Source organism: Peromyscus leucopus, chromosome 4 (assembly GCF_004664715.2).
Source record: "Peromyscus leucopus breed LL Stock chromosome 4, UCI_PerLeu_2.1, whole genome shotgun sequence".
Lineage (NCBI taxonomy): Eukaryota > Metazoa > Chordata > Mammalia > Rodentia > Cricetidae > Peromyscus > Peromyscus leucopus.
The window spans coordinates 26,389,649-26,396,565 of NC_051066.1; the positions used below are offsets into that span (position 1 = coordinate 26,389,649).

At 39.2% G+C, this 6,917-nt stretch overlaps 1 long non-coding RNA gene across 1 annotated transcript; it reads right to left on the reverse strand.

Annotated features, from left to right (window-relative positions):
- Positions 1–598: 598 nt before the first annotated feature.
- On the reverse strand, positions 599–3,182 carry LOC119087756. The gene is made up of 3 exons (XR_005091230.1): positions 3,110–3,182; positions 2,507–2,601; positions 599–683 (listed from the first exon to the last, which is right to left on the reverse strand). It is a non-coding gene; the product is annotated as an uncharacterized LOC119087756 (long non-coding RNA).
- Between the last annotated feature and the right edge of the window lie 3,735 nt (positions 3,183–6,917).

Here is a 6,917-nt window from a genome sequence, read left to right on the forward strand (position 1 = left end):
TTAATAGAAATCTTGTTTAATGTCTGTGTATAACATTGAAAAGATGGGGCAAAGCTGTAACTATGCATTTTTAAATGATGAGTTTCTTGTGCGAGGTCTTTCAAAACCACTCTGAGGAAAATCAAACGTGTGATAGTTGGAGGCAGAATAAAAAGTGACACTTAGGTGGCCACTTAAGAAACACAGGCTTCTTTTACTCAGGAAGCCGCCACATTGTTGCTACCCATCTGTGTGACCCATTTCCTTGCTATTTCAAATTTGTGTCAACTGTAGCCATCTCTTTTCCCTTCTGCACCACACTGAAGATTAAGGTCACCAATTTTTCACAGAGCAACACCAAGGGGAAAAAAGATAAAAGCAAAAACAAGATAGAACAAGGACCAAGTTCAGTCTGCCACTCGAGGGGAAACGGTCAGTCTGGTGACAGTTACCTATCACATGGTCATGACAAGTAGAGAACTAGATTCTGGACAGAGAAACAAAAAGTAGAACATAGTAGCCACATCTCTGAAAATGCAAAACCCAACAGAGACAAAGAAAATACAGAGAGAGAGAGAGAGAGAGAGAGAGAGAGAGAGAGAGAGAGAGAGAGAGAGAGATGTGAATATAGGGAGATAGGTGGGACATAGCTCCATGGAAGAGTGCTTACCTGTATTATGAGGCTCTGGGTTCACTTCTTAGCACTGAAAAAAAAATGTAGGGAAATGTTTATAATGACCTAAATACTTTTGATGAACCTAAATCAAAGATGTCTGGTTTCCTATCTTGACTTTTATGATTCTCCCCCCCCTCTCTCTCTCTCTCATACACACATACACACACACACACACACACATTGCAGGCCTTTCCCTCTTTGCTGAATGTACATGATAGATGGTGAGACAAGAAAGCAGAGCACACAGCTGTTACCTACCTTTCACCACGCAGTGTCTTGAACAGTTACTCAAAGCTCATTTCATCCATATATATTTCATATATATATATATACATGTATAATTATATATACATATTATATATACATATATAAATTCAAAGGATTTAAAGAGCTTTTATATCCCAAACCTATAGTCTAGAAAGTCATGAACTTAAGTCTTCATTGAAAAGTAAATGCTTCCCACTATCCTCTGGTTTCATAAAACCAATTCAAATGGATTAATATTTTCATTAGATTTCTTAAGAAACAAGAACTTGAGAAAGAAAAATTTCTCCACTTGTGAATCTGGGCCAAGCGAACAGAAGATGGCATAAAGGAGGAAAGCTGGCTACAGGCACCCATGGAGCATCAGGGAGAGCGCTGTGTGGCTTCTCCAGCTCCGCCTCAGAGGGAGCTGTCCAAACACAGGGCGATTTTTGAAAATCAGTACAGACAAGCACAGAACGGCAACCTGGGGAAGCTCACCATGCATGCCAAAACAACTAACGCTCTTAACTTTTTCTCCCTTCGTTTCCCACTATTTGCTGGTGAGGAGAACCCTCAAAACACAGGGTCACATGCGAAGTGACTCAAGACAAGTTCCAAGCTCAAAAATGTAAGTTGCTAACGGGAACAGAGCAAGCCTGCTGGTTCTTCTTCAGGAAGATGGAGAATACTGAGGATGGCAGGGGTATTGTTAGGTTTGGGTTTTCTTTACTTTTTGAAAAGTGAACAGAAAAAAATCTATCCATCTGTCCTTAATCTGGAAATATCTGGATGATTTAGAAGCATTTGTTTAAAACTCACGGTATTTCTGTACATCAACTTGTCTACTAAGTGTGAAGGTCAGGCTTCTGAGCAGGCACCCAAGTGAGAAAGTCATGAGAGAAACATGAGTTATGTTTTTAATAACCACTTATTGTCATCCAGTGTATTTAACTTAGTATCTTATGTCTTCCTTGACATCTAGTTAAAATGTTAGTCTCATCTCACTGAAATTGATGAAATCTAAAATGTATAATTAATGACCTCCTTTGCAGAAGAGTAGAAAATTAACTTTATTTCTTTTAGAAAAGGTGTTATTCTCATGAATAACCAAATTTGTCTAAGTTGTTGGAAGTAGTTTAGCTTAATAGTCTTATAAAAAAAGATCACAGAATTTTTATTCTTCCTTTTGCAAAAGAAATACAAGCTGCATGTACTGTTACACTAATTCTCAAATCAGAGACATAATGCCAGCACCCTCCATCCTTATCATACTGATCACCTGTCATATATCTTTTCTTTACAGTCTTTGGTATTATTTCCGTACTTCCCCACCCCACGCCACAAACAGTAAGGTCATTGAAGAACAACAAACATGTCTTACTTATTATAATCTTCAGAGCTTCCATCTCCCTCCCAACATTTTCTATCTAGTAGATGCTCCATAAATGTTTGCTTGCAGACATTTAAAATTTTAAATTAATACATGTACAAGAGACCTCTTGTTTGTTATGCACAGAGATGACAAGGTATTGACAACATAACATGACTTCCAATTAGGCAGATGGTATGTGAGCACTCCCTTCACCACCTCCACCCTGCTTTTACCTGGCCAGAAGCTGCTGTTAAAGTGGGTGATGTAGCATGCCTTCTTGCTCCCCAAGGATGCTCTCAATGGCAAATAGATGTTATATACTCCAAGGCTGATAGTATACACAAGGAGAACTTAGCTCTGCAAAGTATCTCATTCCAATGACAAAAAAAAAAAAATGACCCTGGACTTTCCCAGCCCCCTTATCTGTAAGGAGAGTCCAATGCTGCCCTGTTCAGGGAACAAAAAACAGAACTCCTTAAACAAGTATATTTTTAAGGAAGATGATCCCATGGCTTAGGTCTGGCTGGAGAAGGGAGGACTTCTTGGGTACCAGAAGCTGGTTTAGGACAGTGAAGACACAGTGGTAGTAAGTGTCACAAGTCTAGAGATGGTTTATCTAAATCTTATGATCAGTTGTGTTTCTGCCTTCAGCAGATACAGCACTCTAGTTAGTACCCATGGATCAAAGTGTCTAGCTTCTCACTGTCCCCTTCCTATTCAATCCAGGTTGATGGCTCAGGGACTTTCAGCATGGAGTGAATCTTTTGGTTAAACCTCCCCAACTTTAAGAATAGAAACATCTAAGAGAAGATGAACAGAAGTAGCACATAACTGACCAAAGGTCACTCAAAGTCCTACTCCTGTGCGAGATGGCCCAAAGCATCAAGCTTATGGATACAAGGGCAAAAGGAATGGTTTTAAACACCGGGGTTACAATGGAAGGTAAAAGACCATCAGGTTCCGAGACAGAATTGGAGTGACATATTAAGGAAGGAAGCCTTTGACAGAGCTCCGTGCACAAATCCACTACTGTGCAAAGAACTTCCAGTGGTCCTAGCAGGTTTAGGCATCTTGGTTTCAAAGTTTCCATGTACAATAAGAAGTGAATGTTTATAGGATCCAGGACTATGCCTTGAAGGAGATGGTTTTTAGTGTCAAGGCTTGTTTGTTTCCCAAAGTCAGAATCCGAGAAGCAGCTGACTGGTTCTGAGAAAGAATGAGAGCAATGATGTGGAAGATGTCAAAGATGATAAGGAAGAAAACATTGATGGAGACAGCAGAAAAGGTCCCAGGAAAGACAGCACGAAAGGAGACCTATGCAGTAAAGTGATGCCTTTGACTGAAACCAATTAAAGGAGCAGCCAGCAATCTTCAAGTGATTGTACCAAGAGCGTCAAGGTAACAAAGGAGGAAGAGCTAGCTGAAGGAGCCGTCATGGGTGTGTCTCTCTCTATGGTATGCAAAAAAACATGGTTAGATTGCATGTCTGGACACATCCTTGGATATCTATGCATGTGGGACTGGTACTTTGAGAAGAGTTTGTGTGGGGGCAGAAGGGACAAAGATGCTCACCGTCATTAGCATTAGCACTACTCAGATATTCACTGATGACCACTAAGTACAAGAGCTTATTCTGAGCATTATATATATATATATGTATGTATGTATATACATATATATACACATATATATGCAGAAGAGAGTGTAAAAGCTCAAATCACTGATATTGTAGAGCTTTTCTTTCTATTCAGGGACTAGATAATCATTGAGAAAATCTTTTATGGTAATGTTGGTAAGTACTGTGGAGAAAATATTTCAGGGGAAGTAGACCAGAATCATGGAGGAGAAAAGGTTACCACTGTAAATGAGACATGAGACATAAAGACAGTCTCCTGCAGAAGGTGACTGTTTCACAAGTAGCATCATCTAGTGCTGTGGGATGATCTGTATGTCCTGTGGGAGCCCTTCTTGGGTTCTTTGTGGCGTTACCCAGCAGGTCCGTATAGAGGATGATTAGGACCATGGGCCTGAGTGCAGGTGTTTGAGATGGTCTGCACTTGGCTGTGCTGGGGGATGGTCTGTATGTCAAGTTGTTCTGATTGATCAATAAATAAAACCTGATCGGCTGTGGCTAGGCAGGAAGGATAGGCGGGACTAACAGAGAGGAGAAATAAAAGGACAGGAAGGCAGAAGGACTGACTGCCAGATGCCACCAGCACAAGAAGCATGTGAAGATGCTGGTAAGCCACGAGCCACGTGGCAAAGTATAGATTTCTAGAAATGAGTTACTTTAAAATATAAGAACAGTTAGCAAGAAGCCTGCCACGGCCATACAGTTTGTAAGCAATATAAGTCTCTGTGTTTACTTGGTTGGGTCTGAGCGGCTGTGGGACTGGCGGGTGACAGAGATTTGTCCTGACTGTGGGCAAGGCGGAAAACTCTAGCAACAATCTAGAAAGTCTTTTTCTTAACTATGAATATGCATATTTCTAAATGAATAGAGGGAAATCTGGAAAGATGGAAGAAAAAGAGATGTCACAAAAGGATATGGGGTTTCCTTAGACAGACACTTGAAACGGGGGAGGGGGAGTTTCAGTCCACCAGGGAGCATTTCTAGGGAAACCAGCCATTCTTTAGGGTTCCTGTCTTCTCCTTCAGGCAAGCGGCAGAGCCTGAACCTCTCTCCTGCCCTATTGTGACATTCCCTTTAAGGACTTCATATAAATGTTACCTGCAAATTCCTTCATTAATGGTTCTTTTGGATTCTCTTTTGCTTCTTGGTATTTTAGCATTTTCTAATAAGCTGTGATATTTACAGCTATATAACTTATAACCAAAAAAATTTGGTTCCAAAATTCTTGGGGTTGGTCCCCACCAAAATGACAGCTCATGGATATTTGAGAAATAGACCCAACCACAAAGGCAAGAGAGAAATATAGCCACAGAACCAGCCATTGGAAATAGGAAAATTAATCCAGATTGTCTATAGTTAGAAAATACAGTTTGAAAATAATCCCTGAAACTTCCTCTTTGAGAAGCCATCCAACTCAATAAAGAAATTTAAGTTACTGCACATCATTTGTAAACAGCTATAGGATGTTAGAAGAGTAAAGGATGACTGACTTGGCATCCATGACCTATAAGCACTTAACAGAGAAAAGAAGGCCAACTTAAAAAAGAAAATCTTTACTGGGTAACATCCAGCATAGAAAGACTGCACCGTGTAGCTGCCTAGTTTTGTCACAGACGATTTTTAATGCTTACAAGAGGAGAACCTAAAGCTTCTATTACATTTAATTAGTGTGTGTGTGTGTGTGTGTGTGTGTGTGTGTGTGTGTTTTCTGTATGTATTCTATAGCCCATGTGTAAAGGTCAGAGGACAACTTTCAGGAGAGGGTTCTTTCCTTCTGCCACAGGGAGTTTGGGGAGTTGAGGTCAGGCAAGTGCCTTCACTTGCTGGCCCATCCTACCTGCCCAGGATTTGAATGTTCTACTACTTAATGACACGTTGTCTTTGAAATTCTATCAACTCATTTTCAGTAAACTCTTGCCCTTTTTGTTCTCTGTAGACTATTTTTCTTTAAATTTCCCTGGATAAGGTTGCAGTTTCCTCTAATATTCTCTTAAGGCAAATGAATATTATTTACATATATAAAGTGGGTTAAGAAATCAAAATGCTATCCAATTGATATTTACAGGCAATTTTATCTTCCTCTTTTTTTTCAGTTTCAGAGTTTAAATTTAGCATATTCTGACTCATATTCCATTAGATTAGTACACTTAAGAGTTAAGCTGATTTTCTTTCATTAAACTTTAGTTGCTGTGGTTTAATCAGTGAGCATATAATTGCTTAAAGTATTCATTTTTATAAGATTTTTTTCAATAAATTATCAAGGATGCTTAAATCTAAAAGCTGGTGCTATTTCTGTACTGGTGGTCATAGATACACAGCACAATCCTGCAGCTAGTCAACTTGATCTACTTTAATCTAATAAACACGCCAGAAAAATGATTCTGTTTTCTCTCTATTGGATTTATTTATTTATTTCTTATATGAGTATGGTTCTCTAATGCTTTATAGTCTTGTTTCAAAGCCCCTATGCTTTTATTTTGAATTGCTCCTTGATTCAGCAGGTAATAGTTCATATTGATGGAGAACTTACTACTGCAAATTATCAAATTTATTCCTCAAAATAGCCCTAAAAGATATTTACTATTAGTAGCCTTATGAAGATAAGGAAACTAACAAACAAAGAGGTTTACCTTGTAAAAGAATACCCACCTTCTGGGTATGCAATATTCCCATTAATAGCAAGAGTGTATATGCAAAGCATGTAGCTAGCTACATAAGACTGGCCATGTTTTTATTAAGAGCATCGATGTGCATAAAGCACTCAGCATAACGCCTATCATGCTCCGCACTGTAAGCATTCAGCTAGAATTAGTTCTGTTGCATTTTCTGTGAATGTTGCTCTATTGTAGCAAATGTCTCACCATGTTCCAATTATGTATTTAGCTAAATGACCTTGAGCAAAGTGCTTAAGAGCTAGCAAGTAGCACGGCAGGATTCTTCCTGCTCAGAGTCCTGGCTCTTAATCAGTGCAATATCCTGCTAGATAAACAATATAGCATTGTTAATTTCAT